We start from the raw sequence: 18064 nt of genomic DNA on the forward strand, positions 1-18064 counted from the left end.
ACTATGAGATTCAAGCTAAAAAGAGAGTTGCTATTGTTAGTGACTGTGTTCTCCTCTAGGGTATGTGCCAAGAACTATTTACAAACCAGACTGGGCAGGACCCAGCTTGCAGGGGGTGGGGGTTGGGTTGGGGGCAGTGCCAAAGCCAGCAGGCTGCAGCTCCTTGGATTCTGAGCCAAGTGGTCCAGATGCTTCAGCAAGGGCCAGGATGAACAAAGCCAAGTTAAACAGCAGCTCGGCATTGTGTTCCGCAAAGTTCAACAGAAGGGGAGCCAATGACAGTAGAATTTCATACTTTTAGTCAATAAACTAAAACCTGGGAAAGTCAGTGGAGAGTAGACAGGCCTGATTCCATCAACGTGGACCTGGCTTAAAGTTTCTCAAACAAGAAGCAGAAACAGTCACTCGGAGACCATATATGTCGTTGGACCTCATAGCTGGTGGCGCACCATAGGGCTTCCTGGTTCCCATCTGTAAACATTTCACCTGTTAACTTGACTTTGGATCATGCACATGGGAGGTCCCTTTCAGCTGCACCTTCCTTTTTGTATGTTTTTAGTAGTGGGGTTTTGTTTATTTGTTTGTTGTTTGTTGTTTTTGTTTTTAATCTGGCTGTCCCTATGTTGCCCATGCTGGCTTCAAACTCTGGAGCTCAAGTGACACTTCTGCCTCAGCCTCCTCAGTCACTTAACCTTCGATGTGTACCACCATGCAGGCTCCCTTCCATTTTGCTCCATGCTTTTTGGAACACCAGGGTACCCTAATCAAAGCCTCTTCAAGGTTTGGGGAAATGGCTCAGTGTGTAAAGTGTCCACCACAAAAGACTGAGGACCTGAGTTCAGATCCCCAGCATCCACACAAAATCTGGATGCATTGATAACCCCAGCACTGGGAGGGAGGAAGTCAACAGGCAGATCCCCAGAGCTCAATAGACAGCCAGGCCATCTCTCAAGGAAAAACAAACAAACAAACAAACAAAAAAAACCAAAAAACTGAAAGCAACTGAGAAGGACATCTAATACCCACATTTAGCTCAGGCATGCACTTGTACATGCACTCACATGAACACATACATTCAACACACACACACACACACACACACACACACACACACACACACACACACCTCTGCAGCCATTATACTTTTGTTCATGTGTTTTCTTGATATGGTCTTACTAAGTAGCCCAAGCTGCCCCAAACTTAGGACAACCATACTCCTTCAGTCTCCTGAGCACTAGGATTAAAGGACATGTCTGGCTTCAGCCTTTATGCGTACCACCCTCAATTACAGTTCAACCTCCCAGCTCTGCTTCCTGCTCTGGTCTTTGGGTACAAAATGTTAATAAATCTGGACGATCTCAAGTCAACTGGCCACGTGCTTGGCAGGCATGAAGAGAATCACGAGCTATTGGAAGATGATAGTTCTTAAAAAGTGAGAGAATACTTAGAAATGGAATGGTAAAGTTGTAAGGTGGTTGTCATAAGCAGAAGTCCCATAATTGTTCGGAAACTGTCATTTTCTTTTCTTTCCTTTTCTTGAAACAGTGTCTTGTTATGTAGTCCAGGGGGGCCTCAAACTGTCAGTCCTTCTGCCTCTGGGCTTAGTGCTAAGACTGCAGTTTACCATTCTTCTAGGTTTTTGTTTTCTTTAAGACAGGATCTGAGCGGACCCCATGCTGGTCACCAACTTACTACATAACCAAGAATGATCTTGAACTTCTGATCCTGCCTCCAGCTCCCAAGTGCGTGTGCCACCACACACGGTTTCTGTGATGCTGGTGATCAAATTTAGGGTCCCCTGCATGCTGCATGCTAAACAAACACTATCATCTGAACTAGCCATGCTTTCCAGTTTTCGAAGAGTATTTGCCCCTGGCTTCATTTTAAAAAGTATTTTTCCATAGTCATTATGACTTTTTTTTGCTGTTGTTTTGTTTTGTTTTTGTTTTTCAAGACAGGGTTTCTCTGGGTAGTTTTGGTGCCTGCCCTGGATCTTGCGCTGTAGACCAGGCTGGCCTGGAACTCACAGAGATCCGCCTGGCTCTGCCTCCTGAGTGCTGGGATTAAAGGCATGAGCCACCACCGCCCCGACGGCCATCATGATTCTTAAGTACACCATTAAGCCATCCAGTCCCTCCTGTGTTCCAAGCTCCTGGCTGGCATTCTATCTAGACAACACTGGTACAAAAGGCAGCTGTTATACAGTCCTGAAAATCCAGATGAAGGCCTCAGGGATGGAGCATCATAGCAAAAATAAGATTTTCCTAGTGAATTGATCCTTTGAGTGGAGAGGAATAGTTGTAGGGATGAAACTTGGAACTTTGCACATGCTCCACCAAGTACTTGAGACAGTTTGTGTGGCCTAAAATGGCCTTTGTTTTAGTGTTCCATTGCTGTGAAGAGACACCATGACCAGGGCAGCTCTCAAAACATTTAACTGGGGCCGGCTTACAGTTCTGAGGTTTAGTCCATGGTGGTCATGGTGAGAAGCATGGCGGCGTGCAGGCAGACATGGGTGCTGCAGGGGTAGCAGGGGGAGAGAGAGAGAGAGAGAGAGAGAGAGAGAGAGAGAGAGAGAGAGAGAGAGAGAGGAAGAGGAGACTGAACCTGGCTCAAGCATCTGAAACTTCAAAGCCCTCCCCCAGTGACCCACTTCCTCCAACAAGGCCACACCTCCCAATAGCGCCACTCCTGGGGCCATTTTCAGACAAGCTGCCACAGCCTTGAACTAAAAAGCCGCCTACCTCAGCCTCTTGAGTGCTGACATGAGGGGCTTGCTCTCTGATTGCATTTTCTAGTTGGTGGCCATTGACACTACACTGAATGTGTCTGACCTCATCTGACCTTCAGATTTTTACCCAGCACCGTTCACTTTCAGTAAACCCTCCTCTTTTTCTTTTATCTCCTTTTTCATATTTTTACTTTTGAAACAGGGTCTTTTGTAACCCACCCTAGCCTCAAATTCATTATGTAGCTGAGGATGACCTTGAACTCCTGATCCCCCTGCCTCTGTCTCCCAAGCACTAAAATTCTAGGCCCATCTCACTCCCCCCAGCTTGTATGTTTCACTTCTGAGATGGTTTTTTAAAATATTTTTCTCGGGCCTGGAGAGATGGCTCCAAGGTTAAGAGCACCGACTGCTCTTCCAAAGGACCTGGATTCAATTCCCAGCACCCACATGGCAGCTCACAACTGTCTGTAACTCCAGTTCCATGGAACCCAACACCCAATACATGCAAGCAAAACACTAACATTCATAAAATAAAAATAAATAATTTTTTTAAAAATAAAATATTTTCTTCACTTTCTAGGGAATGAAAAAAATCCTTCAAGGATTTGGGTGCATGATTCTGGAACTAGGTAGGCCTGTAATTCAAAAACCAAAAAATAAAGTGGACAGGGTAGGGGAGAGGGATGGCTGACTGGCAAGCACTATGTACCTCTGCCATGCCATGTTTCCGTCATCTGCTGTTGACATTTGTTCCAGGAGTATCAGTGGGAAGGATGACGCAACTTCAGCTGTTAGGACATCAGGGTTGTGGCCAAGAACGTTCACGCATTCGTGGAGGCCGGCCAGAACTGGCTTTGGGAGACACAGGTTTTTCCATGCCCAGTTCTCTCTCCCCTCTTCCTCAAGCCTCAAGGCTCTGCCTCACTCTCTCAGTCACGTACCACCTTCTTCTCTTCCAACCCACATTTGGGAAAGGAAGCAAAGCAATTGGAGCAATGGGCTGATTGCATTTTTAAAAATCATAATATTTTAAAGTGATTTTTTTCAGAACTCTTTTGAGTTTCTCATGATCACAGAGCACATCTCCCATTCAGTGAAATCGTAGTTCTTGACTGGAGTCTGTAGGAAAAGACTTTTGTAAATGCGTAAATAGAGTATTTGGGGTAGGCGTATTTCTTTGCAGCTCTTGCCATTCCCTTTAGCAAGGTATGTGCCCTTCCGAATGCTCGCGGTGCACAAATTTGAACAAGTCACACAATTCTTGATTCCCTGGCTGGCTGCCGTCAAAATTCCATGCATGACACCTTTCATGTATTTGTAATTAATTTGATTTGCAAATGTAATGAATATCCATGAACCCTTCCTAATCAGCACTTTAGGAGAAAAGGTCCAGCTCTGGGCTCATGGACTAACCCAACAACTAATTGAAGAGAAGCACAAGATGAAGAAGCAGGAAAAGGAGATTTAATCAAGGTGTGTGTGTGTGTGTGGGGGGGGGGGGTTCCCGAACTGTCTCTTGCCCAGCTGTGTGGATTCCCAGGGTTCCCTGGAGAGTTAGCAACGAGTTGGATTATGAGATTCTGCCCTGTGCACATTCTAGCACAGAGTACAAGTGAGGATGGACAGACACGTCACCAGAAATTCTCAGGGGGACATTGGGACCCCGTCTTGGGAGTCTCAGTCTCATTGATAAAGGAAATCAAGGAAGAAGATGGAAGAGAGAAAAAGAGAGACAGCCACGTGGTCTGAGTTAAGCTGGCATGAAGGGCAGCCACACGGAGGGCAGGGAAGAGAGCTATAGAGGAAGAGTGGAGCCCCAAGTGTTGGGAAAGGAACAGAGGGAAAGAAGAAAAGGTACCATTCTGTAATTCAGAAATGAGGCCGCCGGCTTAGGAAGCTGCAGCCATCTAAGCAAAGGCAGACAGCAGGGGTTCTGGGATGGAAAAGTACATTATCTCCCAACAGGGATGACTATTCCTCCTATCTTTTAGCATAGACTAAAGTGGATGTGCTTTCCTGATGGGTGGCCCAGCCTTCCTTTGCAGGTGGTCCCTCAGCTAGGTGATTGGCCTGACTAGAATGTTACATCTTTTTTTTTTTGTTGTTGTTGTTGTTACTTTTCTGCTGCATTATAAACACTGTAATGATTGGTTGTGTGTGTCAACTTGATACACGCTGGAGTCAGCAGAGAGGAAGGAGCCTCAGTTGAGGAAATGCCTCCGTGAGATCCAGCTATAAGGCATTTTCTCAGTTAGTGATCAGTGAGGTAGGGCTGGGCCCATAGTGGATGGTGCCATCCCTGGGCTGGTGGTCCTGGGTTCTATAAGAAAGCAGGCTGAGCAAGCCAGGAGGAGCAAGCCAGTAAGCAGCACCCCTCCATGACTTTTGCATCAGCACCTGCCTCCAGGTTCCTGCCTTGTTTGAGTTCCTGTCCTGATTGAGTTCCTGTCCTGACTTCTTCAGTGGTGAACAGTGATGTGGAAGTATAAGCTGAATAAATCCCCCCACCCAACTTGCTTTATGGTCATGGTGTTTCATCACAGCAATAGAAACCCTAACTAAAACAAATTGGTACCAGCATAATGGGGTATTATTGTGACAGACTTGACCATGGGTTTGGGAGGATTGTGGAAGGACTTTGGAACTTTGGGCTAGAAGAGACATTGAGTGTTGAGAGCTCTGTGAGACGTTCTGTGGGAGCTTGGAAGGTAAGAATGTTGAGAGCAGTGCAGATGATGGAGGTCTGGCTTGCGAAGTTTCAGAGGCAAGTTTTAAGACTTATCCAGACTGTTTGTTATTCTGAATTAAGAGTTTGTGGTTCCAGTTAGCTGGGGCTGAAAAATCAGCTGTAATTAACAAGATAGCAGAATTGTTAAATCAAAATTTTGCATTGCTGGGGTACTTGATGCTGGTCAGCCGGAGCTAAGGGCTGGAGAGATGGCTCAGCTGTTAAAGGCTAGGCTCACAACCAAAAATATAAGAAAAGACCAGTATCATTGATGTGAAATCTTTTGGGATGTGTTTCCTGAGAGCACCAGAAGCTATGGTCCAGAGGCCGCCAAGGCAGCAGGACTTGGTAATGTGTAAGAGTTACCCAGATGGTACTGGTTTTGAAGGCACGAAGGGGTTATGGAGAGCAGCTGAGGCTTGGCACTGTGAGAGGCCATCAGAGCCCATTGGTGAAGGCACAGCCTCAGGGGCAGCTGAAGGCCCAGGATTGAAGGGGTTAATGCAAAGAAGTTGAGGCTTGGCACCATGAAGAGAGCCTATGAGAAGCTATTGGTGAAAGTGCAACCTACTTGCTGCAGAAGACCCCAACATTTTGGAGGTGCCAGTGCCATGGGATGATCACTAAGAGTAGCAGCGGGAATGGGGATTTAGCTCAGTGGTAGAACGCTTGCCTAACAAGCGCAAGGCCCTGGCTTCTGTCCTCAGCTCTAAAGAATAAAAAAAAAAAAAAAGAGTAGCAGCATCCGTGGAGTGGAGCCAGCTGGAGCCTACAAGACAAGCTGTGTGTGCTGCAGAGGGCAGAGCTGGAGAAGTGACCCCAGCCCTTTGGAGGAGTCCCCAAGATGGTGAGTGGATCCCAGCCATTGGACGGCTGGAATTTGGTTTTGCTTTGATTTGACTGTGACTGTGCCCTGAAATTTCCTTTGTGAAGTAAGAAAGTATTTTCCTGGAGCCCACAACTGAGAGACTTTTAATTTTAGAAGAGTTTGGATTTAAAAAGAGATTAGATATTTGAAAGGGATGAGATTTTAATGTGTTTGGATTTGTAAAGACAGTGAGTGTTACTTTTACTGTTATTTGTTTTTAACGTGAGATCTTGGGGATGGATAAGAAAGGAAAGGTTGTGGCTTCATAGTGACGTCAGATTGACAAGGGGTCCGTTGTACTGGCTGGTTTTGTGTGTCAGTTGGACACAAGCTAGAGTCATCAGAGAGGAAGGGGCCTCAGTTGATGAAATGGCTTCATGAGATCCAGCTGTAAGGCGTTTAGTGATCAATGTGGGAGGGCCCCAATCATAGTGGGTGGTGCCCTCCCTGGGCTGGTGGTCCTGAGTTCTATAAGAAAGCAGACTGAGCAGGCCAGGGGAAGCAAGCCAATAAGCAGCACCCCTCCATGGCCTCTGCATGAGCTCCTGCCTCCAGGAGCCTATCCTGTTTAAGTTCCTGTGATGTAGCGGAATTCTAATCTTAATAATAAAAAACGTGGAGTCAGAAATCAAGGTAAAAGCTGAAAGATCAGAGAAGTAAAGGAGCCAGCCACTAGAGAGACTTCTTACTTCTACCCAAGTCCTCAGACTGAAAGGGCTAAGCTCCTGTCTCCACCTTAAAGCACTCAAGACAGAGAACTTCCATGATCAGATATGTGAAGGCTTTCCCCCAGACACTGAATAATTCTCCAGCAGATACCAACTGGTGGTCTGTAGTTTAATTCAGCTCTGACAACTGTGAGATCTTGAAGGGTTCAGTCCTCCAAGACTGTTGGCTTGAGACAGCAGGTTCACATACCAGGCTTTGGTCCATGTTTGGACTGACTATAAATTGAGTCTGGTTTGATAATTTGTTAGGCGCACAGAACTCAGGAAGACACGTTCATTGTTGTGTTATAAAATGCTACTGATGAAGCCCATAAGTATGGTAATATTTTGTTTGTGCTCTGACAAATAAAGCTTGCCTGGAGATCAGAGTACAGTGCTAGCCACTAGTTAACCACAGAGGCCAGGCCTTGGTGACACACACCTTTAATCCCAGCACTTGGGAGGAAGAAGCAGGAGGATCAGGAGTTCAAGGCCACCCTGGGCTACAGGAGATTGATCCTGTCTAAAAGAGAAACAGAGCCAGGCAGGAGTGGAGGCTCATGCCTGTACTCCCAGCACTTAGGATCTCAAGCCTTTGCTCCCAGAACTTGGGAGGCACACAGCTTTAATCCCAGCACTAGGGAGGTAGAGACAGGAAGTGATATGGCTGGGTAGAGAGAGGAATATAAGGAAGGAGGAGACAGGAGCTCACTCTTTTGGTCTGAGGGATTTGGTAGAGGTAAGAAGTCTCTCTAGTGGCTGGCTCCTTTACTTCTCTGATCTTTCAGTATTTACCCTGATATTTGACTCCAGGTTTTTATTGTTAAGATGAATTAGGATCACAGTACACATAAGGGGATGCATAGGGCCAAGGTGTGGGGGAGGTGACAGAGCAGCTGCCCCTACAACCCTCATGTGTTCAGTGACCTCAAAGACCATTACATCTGGCCCAAGAGGCTTTGTAGAGCTTTAGGGGTTGAGGCAGAGCTCACTGGCAGAATGTGTGTTCTACTTACTCTCTGAGTATGAGCGCCAGCATTACCAAAGAAGACGGTGGGGAGGGAGAAGACAGAGGAGACAGAAGAGGAGAAGGAGAAAGACTGTAGAGATCTTCATCAGGAGCTCCCCTCTCCTCTTTCCTGGAACCTGGTAGACAAGGATGAAGATTCCAGTTCCCTGTGACTTGGTTTTTTCTCACCAGCAGCCCCATGCTGATGACCTCGTTAGTATAAGCAGGCATACATTAAAAAAAAAACAAAAAAACAAAAAAACCCACTAAGGTCCAAAGGTTTCAAGAGCCCAGTACAGGAACTCTGGACAAAGTTCATAATTAATTTATTATACTAATTAAATATAGTGAATAAATAATTGAATATATTTACATTAAATAATTTTATTTATATTAAAGTTGCAGGCAGAGAGAGAGAGAGAGAGAGAGAGAGAGAGAGAGAGAGAGAGAGAGAGCAAAAGAAGGGCTGGTGTGGGCTTTTGAAACCTCAGAATAATTTGTGGGTCGCGTGAGCTCTCAGGTACTGCTCTAGTGCCATGCCTGCCCACCTGCTGCCATGCTCTCCGCCATGATGGACATGGACTCACCCTCTGAAACTGTGAGCCAGGCCCTAGTTAAATGCTTTTTAAAAAAGTCGCCTTGGTCACAGTGTCTCTTCACAGCATAGAACAGTAACTAAGACAATTACAGGCATCTTTTCCTATGCTGTGAATTAAATGTATGCTGCCGTGTGTGTGTGTGTGTGTGTGTGTGTGTGTGTGTGTGTGTGTGTGTGTGTGTGTGTATGGGGGGTGCTCTAAGCATATCCAGACTTGTCCACCAGATGGATTCTCTCCCCACCAACCATTTCTTGTTTGTAGACCAGGCTAGACTTGAATTTGTGGCAACTCTCCAAGCTCTGCCTCCTGAGTACTGGCTTACATCCCTCCACTTGGCTGTTTGTTGAAACAGGCTTTCACTGTGTAGACCAAGCTGGCCTCAAACTCAGGATTCTCTTGCCCCATAACTCCGCATACTAGGATTATAGACATAAACCATGACACTCAGCACCCTCCCCTACCACCTTCCGTGGCTGTGGCCGAGTTCTTCCTGAGAATCTAGACACATAGGTTGGACTTAGGGAGTGACAAGCCTTGGTGACCATGGAGAGAAGCAGCAGTGTAGCGTGGCACCTGTTCTTGAGACCCTGCTCCCCTGCTTCCTTTCTGATGCCAGCCAGCTCCAAACAGGATCCCTTTTACCTGCTACCATTGCCAAAGTGCCACAGGCTGAGATCACGTACAGAAATTTATTCCTCAAAAATTCTGGAGGCCAGAAGTCAGGTAAGGTGTGAGGAAGGTTACTGGTGAAATTATTAAGGCCACTCCACATAGTTAAAAGGGAGGTTTATTTTGTGGGGTAACTTACAAGTGAAGGGATAGTTTACAGAGTCTGGGAAAGGCATGACACAGTCCAGCAGTGTTCTCTGGAGAACTCTGCTCAGTCTACCTCCAGCGTCCAGGGTCCAGAAACTAAGAGAGCCTGAGCATCTGGAACCCTGGTTTTCAGTGTCCTCTCTCAGCCCAGCCTTGTAGGTGTGACCATTACCGAAGCCTCAATGGGGGTTGGAGCTTCCAGGTCGAAGCTGGAATGGCTACCCACTACATCTCCCCCTTTTGTCTAAATAAGAAGGTTCTAACCTAATACAAGACTATATACAAAGGAAGGGTTATCAAATATTGTCCAGGAGTAATGAGGGATAATGACCTAGATAAGATGGAACTACCTACTAAGAAAGTGTTTTTTATGAGGCTGTCAGTGTGTTGTAGTTGTAGTTTTCCTGCCTGGCCCAGTCAGGACAAATCTCTCTTACCCGCCAGTCCCATGGTTGCTCAGACCCAACCAAGAAAGCACACAGAAACTTATATTGCTTATAAACTGTATGGCCGTGGTAGGCTGTTTGTTATCTACTTCTTCTATCTTAAATTAACCCATTTCTGTTAATCTATACTTTGCCACATGGCTTGTGGCTTACCAGTGTCTTTACATGTTGCTTCTCATGGTGGCGGCTGGCGGTGTCTCTCCCCAGCCTTCTACTTCCCAGAATTCTCTTCTTTCTTGTCCCGCCTATACTTCCTGCCTGGCCACTGGCCAGTCAGAACTTTATTTACACAGAGAGATATCCACAGCACTTCCCCTTTTCTTTTTTTTTTAAGGAAGGTTTTAACTTTTACATAGTACAATTACATATAACAAAACAATTATCAAGCAAGAATTACAGTCACAATATTAAAGAAGATATCCTATCTATCTTATATTTGTGAGTCTAAGGTTTTATATCTAACTTATCTTTTATCATAACTGAGAAAATTATAACTATCTAGTCTTCAACCACATCAAAGACCTCAGAAGGATATAATATTACCTGAGAACCGGGAGAAGGATGCAAGCAACTTTCGGGAGTCTTGCAAGAGTAGACAGAGACAGTTGGCAGCCTGGACAGTCACCTAATGTTCCTTTGTAAAGTTGGGGCATTTGTCTTCAGCCCATAGGGTTAGAGTCTCTTGGTCACTTCTCTCAGTGTCCTATGGAATGTCTGGCAGTTTCCTCTGCAAAGCAGGAACCTGAAGGACCATTTTGTCAAGCAAAGTTTAGTGGTCACCCTTTTATGGGTCCTGCACATCCAGTCGATCAAGCAGTCCAGGCAAACATAGTTTCTTGCCAAAATGGCTATTTTTGCCAAGGTGAAGATAAGATATGAAGTGTCTTTAATGCCCATCCTCGTCTCTGAAGTAAATCAGTGTTGCCAGGAGCAGACATGTCTCACTGTCCAGAAAGTCTAAATTTTAAAAAATATTTTAAATGCCATATTCTGAAGGTCTTTGAAGTATTTGAAGATTACCTATCTATCTGAAATATCTCTATGTATACCTAGAAGACTTAACTAACATGGCTATGAGTATGATTATCACAGATGATTAATTATTAATCTATTTTTAATTATCCATTACAATTTTAAATGAGCTATACAAACACAATACCTTAAACACGAGTAGAAATATATACATAGTATAACAAAATTAACTTTAAGTTTGTATCAAAAGACTAAAATCTATACCAATGTAAAACATTTTAAACAAGTTGTTGCTCTTTAGAAGTAAGTTCCTTCCTTAATCTACCCTTTCATCCTATTATATCTATATCAGTGTGTCTTTGTTTGGTCTGTGGTCTTCTTTTCTTATCCATGTCCACTTTTTTTCTCTTAGGAGGACTGTCCTATTGGATTAAGGTCTACCCATGTGACATTTTACCTTTATTTCCATGTTAAAAGCCTCCTCTCCAAGTAAGTATACATTTTGAGGCAATAGGGGGGTTAGAACTTCATAAATACCAGTGTGGTTTTTTGTTTTTTGTTTTTTGTTTTGTTTGTTTTGTTTTGCTTTTTGCTTTAGCTGTGACTGGCATCAACCACATATAAGAAAAAGTGATACATATTGCTGAGTTCTACTTAAAACTTGGTCTTTGGGCCAGATATCATGGCCCACCACTGCAGTCCCTGAACTTGAGAGGCAGAGGCAAGAAGATAACAAATTCAAGGCTAGCCTAGGCAACATAACAAGTTCCAGTCTGTAGTGAGCTCCATAGCAAGACCCTCTCAAAAATAAAGTTTTGAGAAGGCTAGTGGTCAGAAAACATAATTTCAAGGTTTTGAGTGGCTCTCCATGTTGGAAGCCGCAGAGACACAAAGGCACTCTTGTGGTCTCTAATCTCAGTGTTTTCAATGGCTTGCCTTCAGTGGGAGCCAAATAACCCTGTTGACACAGAAATACTATGAGAAACTCTTCTCTCTGTTCCACAGCAGGTTTACAACTCTTCCTCTCTGGGAGAGTTGTTGCCCTTGACCCTCATTTAGCTGGTGATTTGGAGGACACCTATTGTTTTTTGTTTTTTGGTTTTTTTTTGTTTTTTCTTTTTTTGGCTCTTTTGGGGACCTGCCACCCAGCTCCTTGATAAATCACACACAGAGGCTTATTCTTAGTTTTTAATGCCTGGCCTCATCTTGGCTTATTTCTTGCCAGCTTTCCTTAACTTAAATTACCCCACCTACTACTACCTTTTGCCTCTGGGCTTTTCCCTGTTCTCTTACTTCTATAAATCTTACTCCCTGGCTTGCTGTGTAGCTGGGTAGCTGGCTCCTGACGCCCTCCTCCTCCTCTGGCTGCTTCCTTCTTTCCTTCCAGATTTCTGCTCCTGTTTATCCTCTCTGCCTGCGAGTTCCACCTCTCCTTTCTCCTGCCTGGCTATTGGCTGTTCAGCTCTTTATTAGACCATCAGGTGTTTTAAACAAGCACAGTAACACAGTTTCACAGAGTTAAACAAATGCAACATAAACCAAAGTAACACCCCTTAAAATAATATTTTAAAACAGACACCCACATTCCTATTGCACTTTCACTGCACATTCTTTTAATCTCTTGTTTGCTCTTCAAAATAGTGGTGTCTACCTGTCTGGCCTTGTGAGATTTCCTGAACCACTCAGCTCCTTCTCACTCTTAGTTCATGACCTTGCCTGTAACCAGGAAAATAGAGCTAATCACTTGGGAATTATTGCTCTTTCTTCCTTGACCAACTGTACCAGCATGCCCACAGCTGTCCACTCCCCTGCCTCCTGCTGTCACGCCAGGCTCAGATTCCAGCTGTTCTCTCATAATCTTCGTGTATGTCTAGTCCTCTTTATGCCCCATGTCGAAGAGCTGCCTTAAACCAGACTCTAAAAGCTCATGAACCCCGGGACTTCAAGCTCTCCCTGCTGAGATTCTGACTGAGAAAATAGGGTACACCTTGCCACAGGGAGCAATGCACTCAGCCTCAGCTCCTACTCAGGGGAGCAGGGTGCTTTCTGCTTCACTTCAGGGACTGGATCCCACGATTAGCTCTTCTGCCATCTTGGTCATAATGCACACCCACCTCAAAAACGCACACCTTTCTCGTCACCCCTTCAGCTTCTCTAGCTCCCAGTCACATACGTCACCACTTTCCACTCCTTCAAACCAAACTCAGGGGCTTGGGAGTTTGCCTAGCGGTTAAGGACTGTTGCTTTCTTTCCAGAGGACCTGAGTTCAGTTCCTGGAACCAGGGGCATCTGAAGCCCTCTTCTAGCCTCTATGGGCATTGCACACACATGGTGCACATACAGGCAAAAACACTCACACATCTAAAAATAAATAAATCTCAAAAATGTTATTAAAAATATCCCAACTCAAGTTCTAGGGGGCTAAATTTCAGCTGACCCTTTGTTTATGCCCCCCTCCCCCCTTTTCTTTGAGACAGGTCTTACTATGTTGATCAGACTGACCTTGAGTTGACTGATAATCCTCCTGGAATTACAGGCCTTCATCACTGCCTGGCTCCAGTAACCTATTTGGAATTGCCTGGATACCTGGAAGGTGTCTCAAGTGGGATAAGCCAAACAAAGTCTTGATACTCACTAAAGCAAGCAAGCAAGCAAACAAAAACCCCAATTTCCCCCATTTACCAGTCTGGGAACGGGTGCCAGCAACTAGACAATTGCTAACATCAAAACTGATGAAAATGGATGGTCACCAGATACTGAATATGCTGGCACATTGATCTTGGCTTCCCCAACCTCCAGAACTGTGAGAAAGAAATTCCCGTTCCTTATCAATAAAAACAAAACCAAGCTCATTGTCATTCACCCTTGTTGACCTGCTGTCCTGTACTCACTCCAGGCCATTACTGACCCTGTCACTCCTCCTCTCCAATTTATTCTTGAAGCCACATGTGACGCCTGCTTTGTTGACTTGATGTAATCTAGGATCATCTGGGGAGAGTCTTGGTGATGGATTGTCTACTTTGGGTCAGTCTACAAGCTTACCTATGATGGATTGTCTTGATTAAGCTAATGTAGGAAGACCCTGTCCACTGTGGGCAGCACTATTCCCTACACAGGAGGTCCGGAGCTGTACAGAGTGGAGAAATCAAGTGGAAAGCAAGCAAGGAAGCGAGCATCAAAGTATTCACGTCTCTCTACTCTTGACTGTAGATGTGACGTGGACAGTTCCCTCAAGGCCCCACCGCTGTGACTTCTGTGCAGTAATGGGCTGTAGTGTGGAAATTTTAGGTAAAATAGATCCTTCCTCCTTAAATTGCTTTCAGATGGGTGTTCCATCACAGCGACAGAAATGGCACTAAGACACTGCTCACTCTTCTCCATCCTGCACCATGCTACCATTTTCCCTGGAGTACCCAGAGCCTCTCAAACTGACTCCCTTGCCTCTCCTCTTGCCATTCACTTTTCACAGCTATATAACTACCAAAGTTAAAGTAATGAACCTTCTTGTTCCTTGCTTAACAATCCTTTTCTTTTCGACTAGGGGTTGGACCCAGGGTATTGAGAGTGGTAGGCATATACTCTACACGTAGCTTCATCCCCAGCCTTTTTTTTTCCTGTTTATTTTGAAAAAAAAAAAAAAAAAGCATCTCACTAAATTACCCAAATTGTCTTTAGCCCTATGTTACCCAGGCAGGCCTTGAACTTGTGATCCTTTTGTCTTAGTCTCCCAAGTAGTTGGAGTTACAGGACTGCAGTATTAGGCTCAGCTTCCAAACCCTTCCTAGAAAGTCCCTTCCAGACTAATTAAAAGGCCCAGATCTTTACTCTTCTGGTAAGGCACCTCATGGTATGACATCTCTCTACCTTTCCAAAGCTTTTCACCGTATCCTCACTAAATGCACTCTGGACCCACCAGTCTCTCTGAGAAATGTCCAGGCTTCCTGAACCACTGTTGTGACTGCCCCACGGACAGAGCAGTCCTTTTCTTTGGATCATCTGGTACTCAGCTTGAAGAGCAGCTCCTGCGAGAGCACTTCCTCATTAGCTGGGAGATCCTCCGTGGGATGACACTGATCACTGTGGGTGTTAAGACAATGTATGAGGGCATCTTTTCAACACAATGATTGAGGTGCTCCTGGCATTTAGTGACAGGGTGGAAGAGAAGATTAAGTGTCTGGACATGTGGCAATATATAGTAAGGCTCTCAGCAAATCCTAATGAAGGGCTCTCCTTCCATATTGCCCAACCTTGAGTCTTGTGCTGGACAGCCAGCCTTAGAGCCACAGACACCTAGTGGCTAAGCATTGTTTGCTAAGTTTTAACATCCATTGACATTTCTGGAGATGATGCAGTGCTCATGTGAATTGATGAAAGGTCATTTGTTTGTTTGTTTGTTTTGTCTGAAGCATTACCTAAGAATTGTTCACCATTTAGGTGACCTTGTCATCAAGGGCCATGCGTCCCACGGGCATCTGAGCTGCTTGTGGCATGCCTGTAATCAGTGGGTGAGTGTGAATCACATCGATGGTGATTCAATATATGGAAGAATACATCAAGCAGCATCATTCCGTCTTCAGGTATAATCATGCCTAGTCATGTGCCTGTTGAAATGCATCTTCTATGACTAGTCTCCCATTTCCCCTTTTATTATTTATGAAATGCATATATATGTGTGTGTATATACATATGTATCTGTGCATATACACATGAATATATTTAAATTATGGGTACAGGCAAACTGTACCATTTATGAGTTTATTCTAGTGTCCTAAATGTGGCTATGAGTAAAGGCCGTTGGCTCTGAGAGAGTCGAGAAATAGCAAAGAAGGAGTAGAGAGGTGTCACACGGGTTGTTTTTTTGGGAAGGGATAGAGAGGTGCTGGTCAGAGGGCACACACTTTCACTGAGACAGAAGAATGGGTTCAGGATACTGCATACATGGTAATTACGGTCTATAACAAGATATATTCTATATTCATATCAAGGATCTCTGTATTTCTGAACCCAGCCCCTCCCCTCGTTTGGAGATGGTTGGAGACAGTATTTTGCTGTATACCCCAGGCTAGTTTTGAATTTGAGATCTTTCCTGCATCAATCCCTCAAAGTCTGGGGTCACAGGTAACAAACTCTCCCATAGAACCAGATGCATATGAAGGAGCATAGTTCATGATATTCTTCTGTGGTGATATTTTATTTGTGCTCTAACAAATAAAGCTTGCCTAGAGATCAGAGTGCGGAGCTAGCCACTAGTTAGCCATAGAGGCCAGGCCGTGGTGGCACACACCTTTAATCCCAGCACTTGGGAGGAGGAAGCGGGAAGTGATAAGGTGGGGTGGAGACAGGAGCTCAGCCTTTTCAGTCTGAGGATTCCTAGAGGTAACAAGTTTTTCTAGTGAAGTCTCTGGTGTCTGGCTGCTCTGCTTCTCTGATCTTTCAGCTTTCACCCTGATTGATATCTGACTCTGGGTTTTATTATCAAGAACAATTCAAATTCACACTACATCCTTCTGTCACTTCCCAGTTGTCACTGGGCCCCAGAGTAATCAATATGTGGTCTTCAGATGAACCAAAGAGGCAGCACAAGTCTGGAACTGAGGATGTGACCTTATGTCCCTCGGTAACTGCTTCAGCTCAGAAGAGAGGGGGGGAAGTTTCTCACCATTAACCCTCTAGGCCCCAAATTCTTTTTTTGGGGGGTATTTTTATTATTATTAAGAGATTTTTCTATTCATTTTACATACCAACCACAGATTCCCCTCTCCTCCCTCCTCCCGCCCTCCCAGCCTTCCCCCCAACCTACCCCCCCATTCCTACCTTCTCCAAGGCAAGGTCTCCCATGGGGAGTCAGCAGAGTCTGGTACATTCAGTTGAGGCAGGTCCAGGCCCCTCCTCCCTGCACCAAGGCTACACAAAGTGTCCCACCATAGGCACTGGGCTCCAAAAGCCGGCTCATGAACAAGGGATGGGTCCTGATCCCACTGCCCCAGGGGGGCCCCTAAACAGTTCAAGCTGAACAACTGTCTCGCTTATCCAGAGGGCCTAGTCCAGTACCATGGGGGTTCCTCAGCTATTGGTCCACAGTTCATGCATTTCCACTAGTTTGGCTGGCTGTCTCTGTTCATTTTCCCATCATGATTTCAATGTCCCTTGCTCGTAGAATCCCTCCTCTCTCTTATCGATTGGACTCCAGGAGCTTGTAGGCCCCAAATTCTTGAAGCTTTCCAGAGGTGCAGGGCACAATTCCTGTCTTACCTGGCTCAGCCTGGCAGTGTGGTTCATCAGGGTGTCCAGACTAGACATGGAAGTGTGGTTTTTCACAGCACCTGAATGAGGTGAACTTTGAGGTGAACTCAAAGCGAGCGGTATTGGGCAGAGTCACTGATCCCATAGTACTCCAAGACCAGGGTCTGGGGACTGCCTGCTAGGTCCTCCAGTAGAGCTCAGAGGGACTGGGGCCTGAGCTCTCTCAGAGGTCCACTCAGAGTCAGATCCTTCCACTGACCAAGGCTTTAAGTCATTTTGTGGCTGGACCTCAAGGAGAGAGTCTTCAAAGTGTCAGGTTCCTGAGGTGAACCTTCTGGGCAAGCAGAACACTTCAGCACAGCCTGCAAAGTTTCTAGTGGGGATTTTTCACACCCCCCCCACAAGGAGGCATGGACAGGACCAGGCCTTCACCATTATCCTCAGAACCTTAGTATTTCTGCCGGGGAAGGCCTCTGTGAACAGTGGTGGGGTTCACTCCAGAGGAGAGATGGTCAACACTCCCTCCCCAGGAGGCTGTTCTCCACACGGCCTCCAGACTCATGCTGATGGGTCTGCAGGGAAAAGGGTCCAGAGCCAGATTCAGTGGGCAGGGTACTCAGAATCCCAGCAGGGCTAGGAGTGACTTCAGGCTCCGAGACACGTGACTTATGTAGTGGTACACACCTGTAATTTTAACATTTTCAAGATTGAGGCAGGAGGATCAAGAGTTTAAGACCAGCTGGGCCACATTCTTTGTAGGAGCCAAAAGGAGAAATAAACGACTAAATAGATCATAATATAAAATTCCTTATGGAATATGATAAAACAGACAAATTATCAGGCTTGGTAGTATGTGTTGGTAATCCCAGCACTCAGGAAAACGAGGCAGGAGGATTGTTGTGAGTTCAAGGCTAGCCTCAGAAACCTAGCAAAACTGCACCAAAA

Source organism: Onychomys torridus, chromosome 18, assembly GCF_903995425.1.
Source record: "Onychomys torridus chromosome 18, mOncTor1.1, whole genome shotgun sequence".
NCBI lineage: Eukaryota > Metazoa > Chordata > Mammalia > Rodentia > Cricetidae > Onychomys > Onychomys torridus.